Source organism: Lepus europaeus, chromosome 5 (genome assembly GCF_033115175.1).
Source record: "Lepus europaeus isolate LE1 chromosome 5, mLepTim1.pri, whole genome shotgun sequence".
Lineage (NCBI taxonomy): Eukaryota > Metazoa > Chordata > Mammalia > Lagomorpha > Leporidae > Lepus > Lepus europaeus.
The window spans coordinates 119,624,209-119,648,759 of NC_084831.1; the positions used below are offsets into that span (position 1 = coordinate 119,624,209).

At 45.7% G+C, this 24,551-nt stretch overlaps 1 protein-coding gene across 4 annotated transcripts in view; it reads right to left on the reverse strand.

Annotated features, from left to right (window-relative positions):
• Positions 1-24,551, reverse strand: part of GATAD2B (GATA zinc finger domain containing 2B) — a 104,454-nt gene that overhangs the window by 64,449 nt on the left and 15,454 nt on the right. The window contains exon 1 of one of the 4 annotated variants that reach the window (XM_062192293.1): positions 15,398-15,416. The exons of the other annotated variants lie outside the window; for them this stretch is intronic. The gene's annotated coding sequence lies outside the window, so the exon portion shown is untranslated. Of the gene's footprint in view, positions 1-15,397; positions 15,417-24,551 lie in introns of those variants that run through there. 4 annotated transcript variants of the gene reach the window in all.

Consider the following 24,551-nt stretch of genomic DNA (forward strand, 5'->3'; position numbering starts at 1 on the left):
CTTTAAAAAAAAAATTATAACTTGACCATATGAGTGAGGTTTTATGGGTCTGTGATCTAACTTGTTGTTATAATAATAATTCTGAAACAACATAACCTGACCAAAACACCAGCATGCAATTATTTGGGAGTTACAAATTAGTGACTGGTAAGTATGCCACTAACTGGGATGATGTATTTATTAAAAATGGTTAAAATCAAATATAAATAACCTTGCAATGCACAATATGGACTAGGTCTTAAAGAGGAAACAGGAAAGAGACTCTCAGTCTTGAGGTAATACTTAAATGCACAGTGTTTTTCTCAAAATAATACTCCTTCATGTGTTCATTCATTCGGAGCTCATAGGAAACAAAATTGCTGTAGAGGCCATGAAAACATCTACTGACTCAAGTACTGCAAATAACTATAAAAAATGACTGTCCTGCTCTACTGTCAATGACACAATCACTACATGGGAATACAGGAGGTATACTGCATTACCTAACATTTCATGGGGCACAAGATGTTTTCTATAAGGGTGATTTATATTTCCAAGAACATTGAGAATTCCATTTTATACCTCTAAGAAACATGAAAATAATCCAAAGCATTAAATTAGTATTTAATGCCTACAAAATTATAATTCATCTCTCCCAAAAGGCAAAGCAACCCTACTGGGGTTCATAAGGTATCTAACTAGGACTGCCCTAAATTCCTAATTTATTCTCATCATTGTATCAGCAGCAGGCACCTGATTCCCAGTAATGAAGTATACAAATAGCTCATTTCTTAATACTTGATTGCCGACTGATTATTTTCATTCTCTATTTGTACCTTCCTTTGACCTTTATGAGGGCACCAAGTTCTTTTTTTTATTATTATTATTTGACAAGCAGAGTTAGAGAGTGAGAGAGACAGAGAGAAAGGTCTTCCTTCAGTTGGTTCACCCCCTAAATGGCCGCTGTGGCCGGCGCTGGGTCAATCCAAAGACAAGAGCCAGGTGCTTCCTCCTGGTCTCCCATGTGGGTGCAGGGGCCCAAGCACTTGGGCCATCCTCCACTGCCTTCCCAGGCCACAGCAGAGAGCTGGACTGGAAGAGGAGCAACTGAGACTAGAAACCGGCGCCCATATGGGATGCTGGCGCTTCAGGCCAGGGCATTAACCCACTACGCTACAGCGCCAGCCCCTCTAATTCTCTATTACCAACCAGTAGTCACAGTAGTCTCTTAAAACTTGCATTTTACATTAAGCTTTTCATCTTTCAGTCCCATTGTGACAGTTGTCCTCCTTATCTTTATCCTCTCCAAAGTCACAAACAATGCAAAATAATAGGGGCCAACACTGTCATGTGGCAGCTGGCATTCCATATTGGAGTACTGGTCTGAGTAATAGCTACCCCACTCCAATCCAGCTCTCTGCTAATGTTCCTGGTAAAGCAGCTGATGACGGCCCAAGAACTTGGACCCCTACCGCCTGCCTGGGAGACCCAGATGGAGTTCCTGGCTCCTGACTTTGGTCTGGCCCATTTGGTAATTTTGGCCATTTGGGGAATAAACAAGCAAATGAAAGCTCTCCGTCTCTCCTTCTCTCTGTTATTCTGCCTTTCAAACAAGCAAATAAATTATTATTTTTTAAATTTATTTATTTGAGAAGTAGAATTACAGACATGCTGGCCACGGTTGTACTTCTATCACTGGCACAAAGTTTATCACTTTAGCAGGCAGTAGATACTCATCTCTCTTTTTTTTTTTAAAGTTATTTATTTGTTTGAAAGGAAGAATTACAAAGAAACAGGAAGAGACAGAGACAGAGGAGGGCTGATCCAATCCAAACTCAGGAGCCCAGAACTCCACACGGGTCTCCCACATGGGCATCAGGGACCCGAGCACTCGGGCCATCTTCTACTGCTTTCCCAGGAGCATCAGCAGGGAACTGGATTGGAAGTAGAACAGCCAGGATTCAAACCAGTGCTCATATGGGATACCAATATCACAGGAGACAGCTCAACCAGCTGTACCACAACCCTAACTCCAAACTCATCTTAAGAAATTTACCCAGGGCTGGCGCCCTGGCTCACTTGGTTAATCCTCCACCTGTGGCACTGGCATCCCATATAGGCGCCGGGTTCTAGTCCTGGTTGTTTCTCTTCCAGTCCTGCTCTCTGCTGTGGCCCGGGAGGACAGTGAAGGATGGCCCAAGTGCTTGGGCCCCTGCACCTGCATGGGAGACCAGGAGGAAGCACCTGGCTCCTGGCTTCAGATCGGTGCAGCGCCGGCCACAGCAGCCATTTGGGGGTGAACCAACAGAGGGAAGACCTTTGTCTCTCTAACTCTACCTGTCAAAAAAAAAAAAAAGAAGAAAGAAAGAAAGAAGGAAATTTACCCTGGGGCTGTGGCACAGTGGGTTGAAGACCTGGCCTGTAGGCCGGCACCGCAGGTTCTAGTCCTGGTTGGGGCGCCGGTTGTGTCCCGGTTGCTCCTCTTCCAGTCCAGCTCTCTGCTGTGGCCCAGGAAGGCAGTGGAGGATGGCCCAAGTGCTTGGGCCCTGCACCCGCATGGGAGACCAGGAAGAGGCACCTGGCTCCTGGCTTTGGATCAGCACAGTGCACCAGCCACAGCGCACCAGCCATAGTGGCCATTTGGGGGGTGAACCAATGGAAAAGGAAGACCTTTTTGTCTCTCTCTCTAACGCTGCCTGTCCAAAAAAAAAAAAAAAGACCCAGCCTGCAGTGTCAGCATCCCATATAGGCGCCGGTTTGAGTCCTGGCTGCTCCACTCTTCCAATCCAGCTCCCTTCTAATGCACCTGGGAAAGCAGCAGAGGACAGCCCAAGCACTTGGACCCCTGCACCCATGTGGGAGACACAGGAGAAGCTTCTGGCTCCTGGCTTCTGATCAGATCAGCCCAGCTCTAGCTGTTGCATCCATTTGGGGGGTAAACCTGCAGATAAAGACCTCTCTCTCTCTCCCTCCCCTCCTCTATAACTCATTCAAATAAATAAATTTTTAAATAAATAAAACATCTTTGCATTAAAAAAATTTACTGAGAGCTCCCTGCAGATTAATTTTTTAAAAGATTTATTTCAAAGGTACAGTGACAGAGAGAGAGAAAGGTAATGAGAGGTAATGACAGAACCAGAGAGATATTCCAACTCCTAGTTCACTTCCCAATACCCACAGCAGCCAGGGCTGGGCCAGGCCAAAGCCAGAAGCCAGGAACTCCATCTAAGTCTCCAGCATGGGTGATGGGGACCCAAGCACTAGGGCCATCATACACTGCTTTTCCCATGCATTAGCAGGAAGCTGACAGAGATGGAAGAGCAGTCGGGACTCAACCTAGATACTCCAATATGGGACGTGGGTAGCAGTACTTTACCCCAATGTGCCACATTACCTTACTCATATATACACTGATTTCTGATGATGGTGTCCCAAAAAAAGTTTCAAAAGCAGATTGGATTTTCAACAATTTAATATATCATTTATTGCCATATCACTTCAATAGTCCCTAGCTAACAGGCCAAGGTTTCTCCATCTCAGCACTATTAGCATGTTGGGCCACATAATTCTTTATTGTGAGAGCGGTCCTATGGAGTGTAGGATGTTTTTTACCAGGATCTCTGATCTCTATACACTAGATGCCAAAAGCACTACTCCCTCCAGTTTGGAACTCAATCTGGGTCATCCCATATGAGATAGTGGCACTGCAGGTGGCAGCTATATCTGCTGCGCCACAGTGTTGGACCTCCATGAACTTCTAAAAGTACTTCTGTATTATACCTCAGTTAAAAAAAAAAGTTTATAAAAACTGACAGGCAAAAGACTCGCAATATTTCCTTGCCTCAACAGATGGAAATCAGGTACAAGAGGTACAGAACTGAGGAATCAGAGTGACATGGAGACAAGTTACTAAACATTCCTCGATGACCCCAAGATTCACCCCTTGAATTTAAGATAGCAGCATTCATTCAGGTAGTTTCCGTGACCATTTCACTCCAGTAATCTGTTCCTTTTTAAACTTGATAATCACATCTGAGGTAAGGTGCAATCAACCATCGTGTTCATTGAGACTTTCTTATTCCTGACTTTGGAAATAAGAAAAGCTCTTCAAAAATCTAACAAGGAAAGATCTAAGTTGCAGTAAAGAAACCCGCATGAATTCAGGCATGAGATATTAGCTCTTAATATTGAGGCATCTGTCTATCTCCAATCAAAAACAACACTCTAAAAAGAACTGAATTCTCCACTACAATAAGTGTAGATACAGTGGATAAGGCAAAACAAATGGAAAATAGGAGAACCATAAAAAACATAATTGCTTGGGGGCTTTTAAGACCAGATGGGAAAATTGTCAGGGCAAAGAAAGTAACTCTCAATATTGAGTGAAATATTAATGACTGAGGAGTTTATAAGATCCTAGTGGGGCCAGCAGTGTGGGGTAGCAGGTTAAGCCACCGCCTGCAATGCTGACATCCCACATGGGAACCAGATTTTTCTCGGGTGCTAAACTTCTGATCCAGCCTCCTGCTCACATGCCTGGGAAAGCAGCAGAGATAGCCCAGGTACTTAGACACCTGCACCAACATGGGAATCTGGAAGAAGCTCCTGGCACCTGGTCTTTCCCCCAGACCAGGACTAGCCCTTGTGGCCCTTTGGGGAGTAAATCAACTGACAGAAGATCTATCTCTATCTCAAACTCTTTCAAATAAATAAATGTTTTTAAGAAATTATTTATTATTTTATTTATCTGAAAGGTAAAGTTGGGTGGGGGGAAGGGAGATGGAGACAGAGAGGTCTTCTATCCACTGGTTCATTCCCCCAAATGACTGCAACAGCCAGGGCTGGGCCAGGCTGAAGCCAGGAGCCAGGAGCTTCTTCCAGATCTTCCTTGTGGGTGCAGAGGGCAAGCACTTGGGCCATCTTCTGCCGCTTTCCCAGGTACATTAGCAGGAAGCTGGATCGAAACTGGAGCAGGGCCCACATGGGAAGACCCAGAGGAAGCTCCTGGCTCCTAGCTACAGATCGGCACAGCTCCCCAGCCATTGCAGCCAATTGGGGAGTGAACCAGAGGATGGAAGACCTCTCTCTCTCTGCCTCTCCTTCTTCTCTGTTTAACTCTTTCAAATAAAATAAATAAATCTTTCTTAAAAAAAAAAAAAAAAGAGGAGGAGGAAGGGAAGAAGGGGAAAAAGGGGAAGAGGAAGAAGAAGAAGAAGAGGAGGAAGAGGAGGAATAGCAGCTAAGATTCGAACCAGCACCCATACAGGATGCCAGCACTGCAGGCAGTGACTTAACTCACTATGCCACAGTTCTAACCCCAATAAATAAACCTTAAAAAAAAAAAAGGATCATAGTATATTCTACTTATTTTTTATTTTATTATTATTTTTAATTTATTTGAAAAGCTGAGCTACAGAGAGAGGGAGGGTCTTTCATCACCTGCTGGTTCACTCCCTGAAATGGTCCCAACAGCTTGGGCTGGGCTGGGCTGAAGCCAGGAGCTTCTTCCAGGTCTCCCACGTGAATAGTAGAGGCCTAAGTACTTGGGCCATCCTCTGCTGCTTTCCCAGGCCAGTATCAGAGAGTTGGATCATAAGTGGGGCAGCCAGGACGTGAACTGGCACATGGGATGCCGGCATTGCAGGTGATGACTTAATCCACTTTGCTACAAGGCAGGGGCCCTATATACTCTATTTATACAACCATAAATTTCTTAGAGAAAAGTACCATCAGATTACATACTATTTTAAAAAAATTTTTATTTGAGAGCTAGAGTGACACAGAGAAAGAGAGGGAGAGACAGAAAGGTCTTCTATCCACTGGTTCACTCTCCAAATGGCTGCAATGGCCAGAGCTGAACTGATACAAAGCCAGGAGCCAGGAACGTCCTCCGGGTCTCCCATGCGGGTACAGGGGCCCAAGCACTTGGGCCATCTTCTACTGCTTTCCCAGGCCACAGCAGAGAGCTGGATTGGAAGAGGAGCAGCCAGGACTTGAACCAGCACCCACACAGAATGCCAGCGCCACAGGCGAATGCTTAACCTACTATGCCAAAGCACCAGCTCCAGAATATGTACTTTTTAATTCTTATTTATTCAAGAGGCAGAGAGAGAGAGAGTTCCTCCGCTCTCACTCAACAAATGCCCACAATAACCAAAGCTAGGCTGAAGCAGAGAGCCAGTAACTGAATGCAGATCTCCCACATGGATGGCAGGGATTCAATTACTTGAGCCAACACCTGTCACCTCCCAGGGATTATATGAGCAGGAAGCTGGAATTGAGATGAAACTGGGACTCAAACCTTGGCACTCTAATATGGTATGTAAGCATCACAACCAGCAGTTTAACCACTGCAAACACCAGCCCCAAAGATATTTTACCTTAATTTTTTTATATGTAAGGCAATTTTATTAAGATCTCTTTAAAAAGTTATTTGTTCATTTGAACGGCAGAACAACAGAGAGAGATCATCCATCTGCTATTTCACTCCCTCAAATGGCCACTGCGACAGCCAGGGCTGGGCCAGGCTGAAGCCAGGAACTAAGAACTCTATCCTGGTCTTCCATGTGGATGGCAGGTTCCCAATTATTTGGTCCATCTTCTGCATATTAGCAGGAAGCTGGATCAGAAGTGGAGCAGCCCAGATTCCCAGACCTGGATATAGGATGTTGGCATTGCAAGCAGCAGCTTCATTCATCCTGTCACAACCCTGGACCTAAGATCCCTTTCTGAAGAACTTTTAAAAGGAGAAATTGATTAAACAAATACTTTCAGTTAATTTTTACAATACCACGGCTATGGCTCTAAAAACTAATATGGTTTTTAATATCTTTTTTTTTTTTTTAAGATTTCTTTCTTTCTTTCTTCGAAAGGCAAAGTGAGAGCAAGAACTGGTTCACTCCCCCAAATGGATATAACAGCCATGGCTGGACCAAAAGTGAGACAAAAGAATGGAACTCCATTCAGGTCTCCCATGTGCCTTGCAGAAACCCAAGCATCTAGGCCATCTTCCACTGCTTTCCCAGTCACATCAGCAGAGAGCTGGATCTGAAGTGGAGCAGCCAGGATTCAAACCAGCACTCATTTGAAATGCCAGCATCGCAGGCACAATAATCAATGTGCCACAACACCAAGCCCACAATACTGTCTTAAAGAAGATGGTAAAGGATTCAAATCATTTGATTTTGCCTTCTCCATTTCTTCTAATAGAGCACTATGATCTTATGCAACCTGAGGTGAATGTGAACAAAACACAAGTTATCTCAAATAAAAATAGGATTACCTGGCTTTTGGTGTTAAGTATCAGACCCAAAGGGGTGCTAGGAAAGCAGAGTGTTTCACAGGAAATAACTGATGGCTAAGTCAGTCAATATCTTTCTACATATAGTCAAAACTACATTATGTTGCTCTGAACTGGAAGTTGTTGCTTAAGAAAAATTTCTCCTAGAATCCAGAATTCACCTTTGAAAAATATTAACTATACTATATGAGATTTAAATCACCATTCCTACCATGAGTTCCCAAAGGTAAACACTTGGCCGAAGTTAAACACATTTTAAAATTTAAAAGACAAGATTACGCAAAAACATGCCTTTACTCAGCAACTATCTGTTTGTTCTGTTTAAGTATTATAGAGGAGAGTGTTCTGTCCCAGTGACTAGGACACCTGCATTCCATGTGTTTCCAATCCAGCTTCCTGCTCATGCACCTGAGGAAAGACCTCTCTCTGTGTCTCTGTCACTCTGACATTCAAATAAACAATTCTTTAAAAATAAACATGATATTCCTCTAAACAATCACTGCATTTGTTGAAAATTATTAGAAATAAGAAATAATAAACTATCAAAACATCAATTTCAAATCACACAGCTCTGGAAGCAGGCATTGTGGCACACAGAGTTAACCCACTGCCTGAGACGCCTGCATCTCTTATCAGAGTGTTTGGTTCAAGTCCAGGCTCCACTACTCTGGTTCTGATCTAACTTCTTGCTAATATACATCCCAGAATGATGACTCAAGTACTTGAGTCCCTGCCATCCACATGGAGACCTGGATGGACTTCTAGGTACCTGACTCCGAGTTAACCCAGTCCCAGCTATTGTGGGATCTGAGGAATGCACCAGTGAATAAAATCTGTGTGTGTGTGTGTGTCTGTCTCATTCTGCCTTTCAAATATATAAAAATAAATCAATTTTTTGTTTTAAATATCAAACTTTAGGGGCTGGCATTGTGGCACAGAGGGTTAAAGCCCTAGCCTAAAGCGCTGGCATCCCAGCCTGCAGTGCTGGTTCAAGTCCTGGCTCCTGGGACTTGATAATGCACCTGGGAAAGCAGCAGAGGATGGCTTAAGTCCTTGGGCTCCTGCCCCTACATGGGAGATGTGGAAGCTCCTTGCACTTGGTTTAGACCTGGTACAACCCTGGCTGCTGCAGACATTTGGAGAGTGAACCAGTATGGAAGATCTCTCTGTCTCTCCCTCTCTGTGTGTAACTCTTTCAAATCAGTAAATAAACCTTAAAAACAAAACAAAACAAAAAAACCAAGGGGCTGGTGCTGTGGCTATCAAGTAAACCTGCCGCCTGCAGTGCTAGCATCCCATGTGGGCGCTGGTTTGAGTCCCGGCTGCTCCACTTCCAATCCAGCTCTCTGCTATGGCTTGAGAAAGCAGTAGAAGAAGACCCAAGTCCTTGTGCCCCTGTACCCTCATGGGAGACCCGGAGAAGTTCCTGGTTCTTGGCTTTGGATCAGTGCAGCTCCGACCTTCACATGTGGGGATGTGAACCAGCGGATGGAACACCTCTCTCTCTTTTTCTCTGCCTCTCTGTAACTCTTTCAAGTAAATAAACAAATAAATCTTTAACACACACACACACGCAAACCTGTCAAATCACAATTGTCAAAGGTAAATTTACAATCAGAAACTTTAGTAACAAAAGACCAGACCACTACTGGGTAACCATTTTGAAACTTGGCTAAATGTCAATTACCTAAGTGATCAATTAAAAAAAGTACTTATTTATTTTAGATTTTTTAATTTATTTGACAGAGTTACAGAGAGGTAGAGACAGAGAGAGAGGTAGGTCTTCCATCTGCTGGTTCACTCCTCAAATGGTCACAATGGCCAGAGCTGAGCCAATCCAAAGCCAGGAGCCAGGAGCTTCTTTCAAGTCTCCCATGTCGGGGTGCAGGGGCCTAAGCACTTGGGCCATCCTTCACTGCTTTCCCAAGCACATTAGCAAAGAGCTGGATCAGAAGTGGAGTAGCCAAGACTAGAACTGGTGCCGATATGGGATGCTGCCGCTGCTGGCCAGGGCTTTAACCTGCTGCGCCACAATGCTGGCCCCTAAGTGACTGACACATAAAGTGTCCAAAAAAGCACAATCTGGTAATAACTATTTCCAACATATTAAGATACTCGCTAATAACTCAACTATCCAGTTACAGCAACATTAATCTAAAACCAGAATTCATCCATATCAGATTGGCAAGCTTTTTCTGTAAAGAGCCCATACAGTAAATATTTTAGACTTCAGGGCCTTACCATCTTTGTCATGGTTAGGGTTCTGACATTCTAGCAGCATGAAAGCAATCATTGATAATATGTAAACAAATGTGTATGGCTGCTTCCAATAAAAAATTTATGAAGGCCAGCTTTGTTGAGCAGATTAAGCAGCAGCCTGCAGTGCCAGCATGCTATATGAGTGCCAGTTCAAGTCCTGGCTACTCCACTTCCTATTGAACTCCCTGCTAATGATCACAGGAAGGCTGCAGAAGACAGCACAAGTACTTGGAACCCAGTCTATCACATGAGAGACCTGGACAGAGCTCCAGGCACCTGTCTTTGGCCTAGCCCAGCTTGGTTGTTATGGCCATTTGGGTAGTGAATTGGTGAATGGAAGACCTCTCTCCAACTCTGCCTTTCAAATAAATAAATCTCTTTTTTAAAAAAGCATAAAAAATTATGAACACTAAACTCTGAATTTCATATAATTTTCACATATCACAAAATAATCTTTTGATTTTTTTTCAACCATTTAAAACTGTATGGAAGCCGGCGCTGAGGCTCAATAGGCTAATCCTCTGCCTACGGGGCCGGCACACAGGGTTCTACTCCCGGTCGGGGCGCTGGATTCTGTCCCGGTTGCCCCTTTTCCAGGCCAGCTCTCTGCTGTGGCCCGGGAGTGCAGTGGAAGATGGCCCAAGTGCTTAGGCCCTGCACCCCATGGGAGACCAGGAGAAGCACCTGGCTCCTGCCTTCGGATCAGCGCGGTGCGCCGGCCACAGCACGCCGGCCGCAGCGGCCATTGGAGGGTGAACCAACGGCAAAGGAAGACCTCTCTCTCTGTCTCTCTCTCTCACTGTCCAGTCTGCCTGTCAAAAAAACAAACAAACAAAAAAAACTGTATGGGGAGCTAGCGCTCTGGCATAGCAGGTGAAGCTGCCGTGCAGTGCAGCATCCCACATGGGTGCCAGTTTGAGTCCTGGCTGCTCCACTTCCAATCTAGCTCTCTGCTATGGCCTGGGAAAGCAGCAGAAAATGGCCCAAGTCTTTGGGTCCCTGCACCCACGAAAGAGACCCAGAAGAAGCTCCTGGCTCCTAATTTCAGATCGGAACAGCTCTGGCCATTGTGGCTACCTGAGGAGTGAACCAGCAGATGGAAGACCTCTCTCTCTGTCTCTGTCTCTGCCTCTCTGTAACTCTGCCTTTCAAATAAATAAATAAATCTTAAAAAAAAAAAAGCTGTATGGGGGCACTGGCACAGCGGGTACAGCCTCAGCCTATGATGCCGGCATTTCATTATGGGTGCAGAATGGGGTCCCTGCTGCTTCACGTCTGATCCAGTTCTCTACTAATGTACCTGGGAAAGCAGTGGAAGATGGCCAAAGTCCTTGGAACCCTGTATCCACATGGAAGACCCAGATGAAGCTCCTGGTTTCAGCCTGACCCAGCCCCAACCACTGCAACCATTTGGGGAGTGAACAAACAGATGGAGGTTCTCTCTCGCTCTCTGCCTCTCTGTAATTCTGTCTTTCAAATAAGTAAATAAATACATATTTAAAAAAAAAACACACACACACACAACTGTACGGAGCTGGTGTTGTGGTGCAGTAGGTTAAGCAGCTGCCAGGGTCTGTGCTGTGCCGTAGCGGGTAGAGCTGCCACCTGTGACTCCAGCATCCCATATGGGCATCAGTTCCTATGCCAGTTGCTCCACTTCCAATCCAGTTCCCTGCTAACGCGCTGGGAAAAGCAGAAGACGGCCCAGGTTTTTGGGTCCCTGTCACACACATGAGAAACACAGAGAAGCACCCAGTTCCTGGCTTTGGCCTGGCCCAATACTGGCTGCTGCAGCCATCTGGGGAATGAATCAGCAGATGGAAGATCATTCTCTCTGTCTCTCCTTCTAACTCTTTCAAATAATCTTTAAAAATAGAAAGAAAACATCACAAATAAAACTGAAGCTGTTTAACTACTGCAATTCTATTTCTATCCTTTTTTCATCAAAGGTAACTATAGATTTTTATCATTATCACTGTCAAATTTTTTTAGTATTTTTACTTTATGTGTATAGGTGTAACTATTTAAAAACTATTGGCCGGCGCCGCGGCTCACTAGGCTAATCCTCCGCCTTGCGGCGCCAGCATACCGGGTTCTAGTCCTGGTCTGGGCACCGGATTCTGTCCCGGTTGCCCCTCTTCCAGGCCAGCTCTCTGCTGTGGCCCGAGAGTGCAGTGGAAGATGGCCCAAGTGCTTAGGCCCTGCACCCCATGGGAGACCAGGAGAAGCACCTGGCTCCTGCCTTCGGATCAGCGCGGTGCGCAGGCCATAGCGCGCCAACCGCGGCGGCCATTGGAGGGTGAACCAACGGCAAAAAGGAAGACCTTTCTCTCTGTCTCTCTCTCTCACTGTCCACTCTGCCTGTCAAAAAATTAAAAAAAAAAAAAAAAAAAAAAAAAAACAAACCTATTGAGGGCTGGCACCGGGGCTCATTTGGCTAATCCTCTGCCTGCAGTGCCGGCACCCCGGGTTGGCGCACCAGGTACTAGACCTCTTCCAGTCCTGCTCTCTGCTGTTGCCCAGGACGGCAGTGAAGGATGGCCCAAGTGCTTGGGTCCCTGCACCCACATGGGAGACCAGGAGGAAGTACCCAGCTCCTGGCTTCGGATCAGCGCAGCGCTGGCCTTAGAGGCCAGTAGGGGAGTGAACCAATGGAAGGAAAACTTTTCTCTCTGTCTCTCTCACTGTCTATAACTCTCTCTCTGTAAAAGAAGAAAAAAAAAAAAAAACTATTGGGAGTGGACACTCAGCCTAGTAGTTAAGATGCCTGCATCACCTATAAGAGTACCTGAATTCGATTTCTGACTCCGGTTCCTGACTCCAGCTTCTTGCTAATCCAGACCCTTGGAGGTAGCAGTGATGACTCTAATAATTGGGTTTTTGCCACCCCAAAAGACTTGGGTTGAGTTCCCAGTTCCCAGCTTCAGCCTGGCACAGTTTAGCCATCACAGGCATTTGAGGAGTGAACCAGCAGGTGAAAGTTTGCTCTCACTCACTTTGTCTCTCAAATAACACTTAAAAGAAAAAAAAATGTTAATGGACACTTGGAATAGCAGTTAGGCTACCACTTGGGATATCCACATCCCATATCAGAGTACTTGGGTTCAAGTCCCAGCTCTAGTCTCCATTCTAGCTTCCTGCTAATGTGCACCCTGAGAAGCAGTAGATGATAGCTCACACAGCTGGGTCTCTGCCATCATGTGGGAGAAGTGGGTAGAGTTCCTGCCTCCTGGTTGTCGCCTGGCCCAGCCCTAGCTGTTGCTGGCATATGGGGAGTAAAATAGCCAACAGGAGTTTTCCCACTCTTTCTCTGTTCTTCTGCATTTCAAAAAAATTTTTTTTATTTTTTACCATCAGATACTTTAAAATTTTTTAAATATTGCACTAGCTTGCAATTTTTTTAAAAAAATCTTACCACATATTGGGGCAAGCCAAAGCCGCCAAAGCCAGGAGCTCAGAACTCCATCAAGATATGCCATGTGGATGCCAGTGGCCCACTACTTAGGCCATCCTCCATTGCTTTCCCAGGTGCACCAGCAGGGAGCTGAATTGTGAACACTTTGATATGGGATGACCATGCTGCAAGTGGACATGGACTGCTCCACAATGCCCGCCTCAATTTTCTATTTTCTGCTCACTAAACAGATTAGTCACATATGTAGCTAGCGTTTCTCTGGGTACAAGAGTTACTAACAGTGAACAAATTAAAATTCTTCCCTTCACAGAATTTACTCTGATGGAGTTAGCACCTTCTCTTAATTGATACTTTATCTTTTTCCAAACTAATGTTTGAAGGGAGGCCCTAGCCTAATTTTTTTATTTAAATTTTTTTTTTTTTTTTTTTTTTTTGCTTTTTTGACAGGCAGAGTGGCTAGTGAGAGAGGCAGAGAGAAGGGTCTTCCTTTTGCCATTGGTTTACCCTCCAATGGCCGCTGCGGCCGGCGCACCGCGCTGATCCGAAGGCAGGAGCCAGGTGCTTCTGGTCTCCCATGGGGTGCAGGACCCAACCACTTGGGCCATCCTCCACTGCACTCCTGGGCCACAGCAGAGAGCTGGCCTGGAAGAGTGGCAACCGGGACATAATCCGGCACCCCAACCGGGACTAGAACCCGGTGTGCCGGCGCCACTAGGCAGAGGATTAGCCTGTTGAGCCACGGCTCCGGCCTTATTTAAATTTTTTTAAAAGATTTTATTTATTGATTTAAGAGGTAGAGTTACAGACAGTGATAGACAGAGACAGAAAAAGGTCTTCCTTCCACAAGTTCATTCCCCAAATGGCCACAACAGCTGGTATGGGCCAATCCGAAGTCAGGAGCCAGGAGCTTCTTCCAGGTCTCCCATGTGGGTGCAGGGGCCCAAGGACCTGGGCCATCTTCTACTGCTTTCCCAGGCCATAGCAGAGAGCTGGATTGGAAGAAGAGCAGCTGGGACTTGAACCAGCATCCATATGGGATGTCAGAGCTGCAGGCAGAGGATTAAACTACTGTACCATAGCACTGGCCTCCCCTAGCCTTATATAAAAAAAATTTGAAGAAATTAAAGTGCCATCAATTTAAGTAAATGAACCAGAAATTCTTTCCCTTTCATTAAAGTTTGTTAAAAGATGCTTATTAGGCTGGCGCCGTGGCTTACCAGGCTGATCCTCTGCCTTGCGGCGCCGGCACACCAGGTTCTAGTCCCAGTTGGGGCACCGGATTCTATCCCGGTTGACCCTCTTCCAGGCCAGCTCTCTGCTACGGCCCAGGAAGGCAGTGGAGGATGGCCCAAGTGCTTGGGCCCTGCACCCCATGGGAGACCAGGATAAGTACCTGGCTCCTGGCTTAGGATGGGTGAGATGCGCCGGCTGCAGCGGCCATTGGAGGGTGAACCAATGGCAAAAAGGAAGACCTTTCTCTCTGTCTCTCTCTCACTATCCACTCTGCCTCTCAAAAAAAAAAAAAAAAAATGCTTATTAAACTAACAGAAATAAAAGAAAACTCTAGGAATAAATTTCATCCCAAATATCAGAACTTCCAACATTTAAAATTTAGAACCCACTTCATTTGGGCAAACTCTACAAAACAATCTCTAGTGACCATAAGACAACGGAAACTTTGTTTGCTCTTTCATTTCCAAAAATGTTAAGCAGTAAGAAAGATAGAGATCAGTATTATATCTAAATCTTTTGATCAGTCAATAAAATGAAATATTTTAGTGATTTGAATTTAAGAAAATTGATATTAATAAGCCCAGAAGACAAGCTTTGACAGACTTCCTGAATATGAATAAAGCAAGACAAACACCACTACCATTAACAATAAATCAACGTAACAATCTCCAAATCTCTTAATCTCAAAGAAAATGGTAACTTTGAACACAATTCAGACCCTTGGATCAGTCCATTTCTTAATGTTTATGAAAACTAGGCTTATTTCATTTTACTCTGAACAGTAGGCCCTGAAATTAGAACCAAAGAATGTAAGTGGGGGGGGGGGGGGGCCAACACTGTGGCACAGCAAATCAACCTGCAGTTTACAATGCCACAGAGTGTCAGTTCCAGTCTCAGCTGCTCTGCTTCTGATCCAGGGTTCCCCTGTTAATATGTTTGGGAAGGCAGCAAAGGATAGCCCAAGTACTTGGGCCCCTTCAACACATGGGGAAGACCAGGATGGAGCTTCTGGCTGTGGTTTTGGCCTAGTCCAGACTTGGCTGTTGCAGCCATTTGGGGAGTGAACCAGCGTTTTGTTTTTTTAAATCTCCCTTTGTCTCTGTCTCTCCTTCTCTCTCTGTCACTCTGCCTTTCAAATAATTAAATCTTTGAAAAAATAAATGCACATATGTTAGACCTGTGAAAGCCCCAAAAGTAACCCCCCTACTCACCGGACAGGCGAAAGTTCTAAATCCATTAAGTAAAATTTAATCTGTTGAATAAAACCACCTTCACCCTAAAAGCAAATAAATGAGATGAGGAGGAAGACTAATAGAGACCATTAGAGGAAGAAAGATGGTCAGTAAGGAAACCTAAAGAAATTTGATCCTATCTTTTTTAATATGAAACTGGTATGAACCTGCTGACCTAGCAGTGTTTGGCTCTCTGCCAACTGGGAATTCAACAAGAATTCTAGCAAGGCACTTCTACACCTTAAGTTGCCTCTGATTTTAAAAGACTGGTCACAAGAAATTAATTTACCAAAAGTTTTACATTTAGATTGACAAATGGTAAGTTTGAGGGACATATCAAAGAAGAAAATTTTTGCTTTTAAAATGCCTACAACTGGCCGGCGCCGTGGCTCAACAGGCTAATCCTCCGCCTTGCGGCGCCGGCACACCGGGTTCTAGTCCCGGTCGGGGCACCGATCCTGTCCCGGTTGCCCCTCTTCCAGGCCAGCTCTCTGCTGTGGCCAGGGAGTGCAGTGGAGGATGGCCCAAGTGTTTGGGCTCTGCACCCCATGGGAGACCAGGAGAAGCACCTGGCTCCTGCCATCGGATCAGCGCGGTGCGCCGGCCGCAGCGCGCTACCGCGGCGGCCATTGGAGGGTGAACCAACGGCAAAGGAAGACCTTTCTCTCTGTCTCTCTCTCTCTCTCACTGTCCACTCTGCCTGTCAAAAAAAAAAAAAAATGCCTACAACTAGGGCTGACATTGTGGAATAATGGGTTAAGCCTCCGCTTGCAATGCTGGCATCCCATGATAATCAGCTCAAGTCCCAGCTGTTCCACTTCCAATCCAGCTCCCTGCTAATGCACCTGGGAAAGTAGTGGATAGATGGCCCAAGTGCTTGGGCCTCCTGCACTCATGTGGCAGACCTGGATAAAGCTCCTAGTTCCTGGCTTCAACCTAGCCCAGCCCCGGCTGTTGTGGCCATTTCGGGAGTGAACCAGCAGATGGAGGATCTCTCTGAATCTCCTCTCTGTACTCTGCCTTCCAAATAAATAAATCAAATCTTAATGACAACAAAAAAAAGCCTATTCCAGGGTGCTGGGCGGGGTGGCAAGCATTAAGGCATGGTGGGTTAAGCTGCCACTTGTAACACCAGCATCCCACATGAATTTAGTCTCAGTTGCTCCACTTCCAATCCAGCTCCCTGCTAATGTGCCTAGAAAAGCAGCAGAAGATGGCCCCCAGCCATCCATGTGGGAGACCCAATTGGAGTTTTAGGCTCCTGGCTTCAGCCTGGCCCAGCCTGTCACTGTAGCCATTTGGGGAATGAAACAGCAGATAAAGATCTCTACTATGCCAGCACTGTGGCATTGTAGGCTAAGCCTCCAAGTGTGGCTCCCGCATCCCATATAGATACTGGTTCAAGTCCTGGATGCTCCTCTTCAGATCCAGCTCTCTGCTTATGGCCTGGTAAAACAGTGGAAGCTGGCTCAAGTCCTTGGGACCCTGCACCTGCATGGGAGATCCAGAAGAAGCTCCTCACTCCGGCTTCAGATGGGCTCAGCTCCGGCCACTGTGGCCATTTGCAGAGTGAACCAACAGATGGAAGATCTCACTCTCTCTGTAACTCTTTCAAATAAACAAATAAATTTTTAGTTATGCATAAATAAAATCAAAGACTTGGCCGGCGCCGTGGCTTAACAGGCTAATCCTCCACCTTGCGGCGCCGGCACGCCAGGTTCTAGTCCCTGTTGGGGTGTCGGATTCTATCCTGGTTGCCCCTCTTCCAGGCCAACTCTCTGCTATGGCCCGGGAAGGCAGTGGAGGATGGCCCAAGTGCTTGGGCCCTGCACCCGCATGGGAAACCAGGAGAAGCACCTGGCTCCTGGCTTCGGATCAGCACGATGCACCGGCCGAGGCGGCCATTGGAGGGTGAACCAATGGCAAAAAGGAAGACCTTTCTCTCTGCCTCTCTCTATTCACTCTGCCTGTCAAAAAAAAAGAAAAGAAAGAAAAAAAAATCAAAGACTCTAAGATATAAAACATAAAATGGTTTAAATAAGATTTTATTTATTTATTTGAGAGGTAGAGTCACAGGGAAAGCATCCCATGTGGGCTCCAGTTCTAATCCTGGCTATTCCACTTCTAATCCAGCTCGCTGCTAACGCGCCTGCGAAAGCATCAGAGGATGGCCCAAGTGTTTGGGCCCCTGCACCCACGTGGAAACCTGAGGGAAGGTCCTGGCTTCAGGCCTCAGTCTGGCCCAACTCTGGCCATTGTGGCCATTTAGGGAGATAGGATGGAAGACCTCTCTCTCTCTGTAGCTCTGCCTTTCAAATAAATAAAATAAATCTTAAGAGAAAAGAAAAACCAGCAGGGAAAAGGTTCATGGTATTGGGTTTAACACTGTTTTCTTAGAAACCAAAAGCACAGGGGCCAACGCCATGGCTCACTTGGTTAATCCTCCGCCTGTGGCGCCGGCATCCCATATGGGTGCCAGGTTCTAGTCCTGGTTGCTCCTCTTCCAGTCCAGCTCTCTGTTGTGGCCCGGGAAGGCAGGAGGATGGCCCAAGTGCTTGGGCCCCTACACCTGCAAGGGAGACCGGGAGGAAGCACCTGGCTCCTGGCTTCAATCGGGGGGGGGGGGGGGGGACGGGACAAAAAAATTAAATAAATAGGAGTTCATCAAAAGCAAAAACTCGGCCGGCGCCGCGGCTCACTAGGCTAATCCTCCGCCTTGCGGCACTGGCACACCGGGTTCTAGTCCCGGTCGGGGCACTGGATTCTGTCCCGGTTGCCCCTCTTCCAGGCCAGCTCTCTGCTGTGGCCAGGGAGTGCAGTGGAGGATGGCCCAAGTGCTTGGGCCCTGCACCCCATGGGAGACCAGGAGAAGCACCTGGCTCCTGCCATCGGATCAGCGCGGTGCACCGGCCACAGCGCGCTACCGCGGCGGCCATTGGAGGGTGAACCAACGGCAAAAGGAAGACCTTTCTCTCTGTCTCTCTCTCACTGTCCACTCTGCCTGTCAAAAAAAATTTAAAAAAAAAAAAAAAGCAAAAACTCTGCTACATCAAAGGACACTATGGTAGTAGAAAATATTTGCAAGTTATATGTTTAAGAGATTAAGATCTAGAATAAAAATAACATCCAGACTACATAAGGAATTCCTACACTAAAGAACAAGAGGGGCCACCATTGTGGCCTATCATGTTAAACCACCTGCAATACCAGCATCCCATAGTGCTGTTTTGCTTCCCAGCTGCTCCATTTCCCACCCAGCTCCCTATATGGCCTGGGAAAGCAGCAGAGGATGGTCCAAGCTCTTGTGCCCCTGCACCCATGTGGGAGATCCAGAGGAAGCTTATGGCTCCTAGCTTTGGCCTGCTCCAGCCCCTGCACCTGCAGACATTTAGGGAGTGTGAATCAGCAGATGGAAGTTCTTTCTCTCAGCCTCCTTCTCTCTGTTAACTCTGCCTTTCAAATAAAATAAGTAAACTTTAAAAAATTAAAAAACAAGGGATAAAGCTGTGGCCTGCAAGACCAGCATTCCATATGGACGCCGGTTGGAGATCTGACAGCTCCACCTCCAATCCAGCTCCCTATTGCACCTCAATTGCTTGGGCTGCTGCACCCATGTGGGAGACATGGAAGAAAATCCTGGCTCCTGCCTGGCCTAACCCCAGCAGTTGTGGCTATTTGTGAAGTGAACCAGTGAATGAAAAGACCTCTCTCTTTCCATCTCTTGACAGCTCTGCCTTTCAAATAAATAAATAAACCTTTAGCAAAGAAAGTTTTAGGTTTAAAAACCAAACAAGATTTGAATAAATAATTTCTCCAATGATAAAATACAAGTCGCCAGTAAGTATTTCAAAAGATGCTCAATATCACTAATCATCAGGGAAATGTAAATCAAAGCCATATGAGCTACCACTTCACATCCATTACGGAAAGTATCAAGAAAAATAAGGGGCGGGCCGGCGCCGCGGCTCAATAGGCTAATCCTCTGTCTGCAGCGCCGGCACACAGGGTTCTAAGTCCCGGCCGGGGCGCCGGTTCTGTCCCAGTTGCTCCTCTTCCAGTCCAGCTCTCTCCTGTGGCCCGGGAGTGCAGTGGAGGATGGCCCAAGTACTTGGACCCTGCACCTGCATGGGAGTCCAGGAAAAGTACCTGGCTCCTGGCTTCGGATCAGCGCAGTGCACCAGCCGCAGCAGCCACTGTGGGATGAACCAATGGAAAAGGAAGACCTTTGTCTCCCTCTCTCTCACTGTCCACTCTGCCTGTCCAAAAAACAAAAAAAACAAAAAAAAAAGAAAAGAAAAAGAAGGGGCATAGTTTGAGTAAAGCCACTGCCTGCAATGCCAGTATCCCATATGGGCACCTGTTCAAGTCCTAGTTGTTCCACTTTCCATCCAGCTCACTGCTATGGCCTGGAAAAGCAGTAGAAGATGGTCCAAGTTCTTGGGCCCCTGCACCCGTGTGAGAGACCCAGAGGATGCTCCTGGCTCCTGATTGGTGCAGCTGCAGCCGTTGTGGCTAATTGGGAAGTGAACCAGCAGATGGAAGACCTCTCTCTCTGCCTCTGCTTCTCTGTGTACCTCTGCCTTTCAGATCTTTTAAATCTTTTTTTTTTTTATTTTTTTTTTAACTTTTTTTTTTTTTTTTTTGACAGGCAGAGTGGACAGTGAGAGAGAGAGAGAGAAAGGTCTTCCTTTTGCCGTTGGTTCACCCTCCAATGGCCGCCGCGGTAGCGCGCTGCGGCCGGCGCACCGCGCTGTTCCGATGGCAGGAGCCAGGTGCTTCTCCTGGTCTCCCATGGGGTGCAGAGCCCAAACACTTGGGCCATCCTCCACTGCACTCCCTAGCCACAGCAGAGAGCTGGCCTGGAAGAGGGGCAACCGGGACAGGATCGGCGCCCCGACCGGGACTAGAACCCGGTGTGCCGGCGCCGCAAGGCGGAGGATTAGCCTGTTGAGCCACGGCGCCGGCCAGATCTTTTAAATCTTAAAAAAAAAGAAAAAGAAAAGAAAACTGAAAATAACAAGTGTTGGCAAGGATGTAGTAGAGAAACTGGAACCCTTGCACATTGCTGATGAAATATAAATTACACAGTCATTGCGAAAGGAGTAAGGCAGTCCCTCAAAACCAGAGTTATCATGATCTAGCTATTCCAATTTTGGATATACATATCCAAAATAACTGAAAGTAGGGATGCAAGATGCAAGTAGGTATTTGCTAACAGCAGCAGTATTCACACATAATAGCACACAGAAATAGCCAAAGGCAGAAACAACCCAAATGTCCACAAATGGATAAACAAAATGCAAAATATACATACAAGCCATATTATTTAACCTTAAAAAGGTATAAAATGTTGACACACATTACAAGGATACACCTTGTAGGTGAAAAAAGGCAGACACAAAGAGATAAACATCATAGGATTCTATTTGTATGAGTTATCTAAACTAGTCAAACACACAAACACATGAAGTAGATGGTGATTGCCAGAGGGGAGGAGGAAGAGAGAATGAGTTGTTAAATGGGTAGCGTTTCAGTTTGGAAAAGTAAGAACATTTAGGAGACCAACCGTGGTAATGTTTACCCAACAACATGAATGTACTGAATGTCACTGAAGTACATACTTTAAAACAAAGGGAGGAGGGAGAAAGGAATATCATTATGTTCTTAGAATTGTATGTATAAATCACACTGAATCTGTTAAAACTAATTAAAATTAAAAAGCAGAAAAAATAAAATGGCAAAATTTTTATTATGCCCATTTTATCATACACACACAACTTTGCCAAGTTTATAGCTATCTTTTATAAGAATAACTAACATTTACTGAAGTGAAAGGTTTTAAATTTATGTAGTGGTAGAGCAGAAACCCTGAACTATATGACTCCAGAGCTTTACTTTTTTTCCCCGGTTATACTTTTAATCATAATAGCACTACTGCACAGATTTTTTCCTCTTTTTTCCCTTCTAAGTTTTACATAGTAGGCATTACGTTTGCAGTTAAAAAAAAAAAAAAAGTGGTTTCAAGTAAATTGGTAAGCTACTAGTAATTTGTACACAAAGGTCAAATAACTACTTGTCAGGTGCAAGTATATATATAATACAATGAAAGATGTTCCTACAGGTGAGAAGACAGACCAATACATCTCTATTTTAAATTCACAAAGCCTGTGTGTGTCTCATTGAGAAATGAAGCATATTCCCTCAAAGATGCTACAGGGAATTCAGTGAATAAAGAGTAAATGTTATTCTAGTTTAACCAAAGGAGGAAAGCTTTCAAGAATTTAGGTAAAGGGTCGGCATTGTGGCACAGCAGGTTAAGCTGCCACCTGCAAGGCATGCATCCCATACAGCGCTGGTTTGAGTCCAGGCTGCACTACTTCCATTCCAGCTCACTGTAAAATGTGCTTGGGAAAGCAGTAGAAGACAGCCAAAGTGCTTGGGCCCCTGTACCCATGTGGGAGACTAGGAAAAGGCACCTAGTTCCTGACTTCAGCCTGGCCCAACCCCAGCTGTTGCAGCCATTTGGGGAGTGAGCCAGCAAATGGAAGACCTCTCTTTGTATCTTCCACTCCCTCTCTCTATGTAACTTTTCCTTTCAAATAAAATGATTATTTTTTAAAAAAATAATTTAAGAACTATCCACTAAAAGTAGGACCAATATCAGACTATTTTCTCATATCCAGACATGAAAATTCCATTTATGCACAACAAAAAGAAGAGCAGGCATTTAGCTTAATAGTGAAGATGCCTGTGTCCCATATCAGAGTAACTGGGACAAACTCCTGGCTATAGCTCCTGACTCGAGCTTCTTAACCAACACAGACTGAGAGGCAGCAGTGTTGGTGGATTCCTGTCACTTATGTGGGAGACCGGGATTGCATTTCTAGCTCCTGACTTCAGCCTCAGCCCACTACTGCCCGCTGCAGACATTTGGGGAATAAACCAGTAGATGACTGCTCTCTTTCAAATATATTAAAAGAAGAGCAAGTGTGTGTTGGAAGGAGGGGAGAGGGTACAAGAAAAACACAAAGTGTGACAGAAGGGGACAGAGGAAGAGAGAGGTAGGGAGAGGGACACTCTGATAAAGCTTTACAGAATAGCCAGCAAAAAGAGGCACAGTCTAATCTGCTCATGGAAGATGTGCTAAGGAGCACATTAACAAAAATTAATATCAAATAAGGCAAAATGCCAACTTCTTCATGTAATACATAAATCTATAAAACAATAGGGAGTAATGGCTTCTAATGCCTCCCTGTACCATAACAGTATCCACTTAAAAATGATGTATTTATTAGAAAGGAAGAACAATAGAGTGGGAGAGACAAAGATCTCCCATCCACTGATTCACTCACCCAACAGTCAGTTTTGGCCCAAACAGAAGCTAGGAGCCAGAATTCCACCCTGGTCTACCAAATTGGTGGCAAGGGGCCCAAGCACCTGAGGAACCCTCTGTTGCCTTCCCAGTGCATTACTAGGAAGCCGGATGATAAGCAGAGTAGCCAGGACTTGAGCCAGAACTCAAATATGGGATTCCATGGCAAGCAGTGACTTAACTTGCTACACCACAATGTTGACCCCATGCAACCGTACTCCTTTATTATTTTAGTAGGATGAAGTTTTTTAAATTTAAGTAATCTATGTAAAGAGACGCAGAGAGAAAATCTCCCATCCTTGGTCATTTTCCGAATGCCCGAAAGAGCCAGGCTGGGCCAAGCTGAGGCCAGAGCTGGGAACTCAACCCATGTCTCCCATATGGGTGGCGAACACCCAAGTACCTAAGCCATCATGAGCTGCCTTCTAGAGTGTCCATTAGCAGGAAGTTGGAATTAAGAGCAGAACCAGAACTTAAACCCAGGCACTTTGATAAGGAATGCTGGACTACCAGAGTCTTAAGCATTACAATAAATGCTTCCCTTAAGTTTTACTTTTGGATACAGTTTATCATCTTTTACTTCCCCCAGTAAATATTATCAGGTATTCAATCAGCCAAAATCAGATGGTTTAATTTGCAAACCAACAATGTCCAGGATTCTAACCTTGGTTATACTCTTATAAAATTTTTCATATCTGACAAAATTAGGAACCTACTATTTAATAACAGATAGATTTCAAAATTTCATGGTACAAAGCCATAGAACAACCAAAATAGTTCACAACAATCGGCTTATATACATGGTACATATGTATAATGAATCAGTTGGCCTCAAACTTTCAGGGGGAGCAGCACCGTGGTGTAGTGGGGTAAAGTGGCCACCTGCAGTGCCAGCATCCCATACGGGTACCAGTTCAAGCCCTGGCTGCTCCACTTTCGATCCAGCTCTCTGCTATGGCCTGGGATAACAGTGGAAGATGACCCAAGTCCTTGGGCCCCTGCACCCACGTGGGAGACCTGGAAGCAGCCCCTGGCTTCAGATCAGCGCAGCTCTAGCCATCGCGGCAACCTGGGGAGTGAACCAGCAGATCGAAGACCTCTCTCTCTGTCTCTACCTCTCTCTGCAACTCTGCCTGTCAAATAAATAAAATACATCTTTAAAAAAAAAAAAAAAAAAAAGCTCTTATTACTATTTAGGCTTGGGGCAGGCTCTGTGGTACAGATGGTTAAGAAGCAACCTGGGACACCCAAATACCCTTATCAGAGTGCCTATTTCAAATCCTGTCTATCTGTACTTCCAATCTAGCTTCCTACTTGGGAAAGCAATGGAAGATGTCCTAAATACGTGAGTACTTGTTAACCACATGGAAAACCCAGATGGAGTTCCTGTTTCCTGGCTTCAGTTAGGCCTAGCCTTGGATATTACAAGCAATTGAGAAGCAAACCAGTGGATGGAAGACATCTCTCTCCCTCCCTCCATTTCTGTCAATCTTCCTTTTAAATAAATAACTAAATCTTTGGCCGGCGTTGTGGCTCAACAGGCTAATCATCCGCCTTGCGGCGCCAGCACACCAGGTTCTAGTCCCGGTTGGGGTGCTGGATTCTGTCCCGGTAGCCCCTCTTCCAGGCCAGCTCTCTGCTGTGGCCAGGGAGTACAGTGGAGGATGGCCCAAGTGCTTGGGCCCTGCACCCCATGGGAGACCAGGATAAGCACCTGGCTCCTGCTTTTGGATCAGCGCGGTGTGCTGGCCGCAGCGCGCT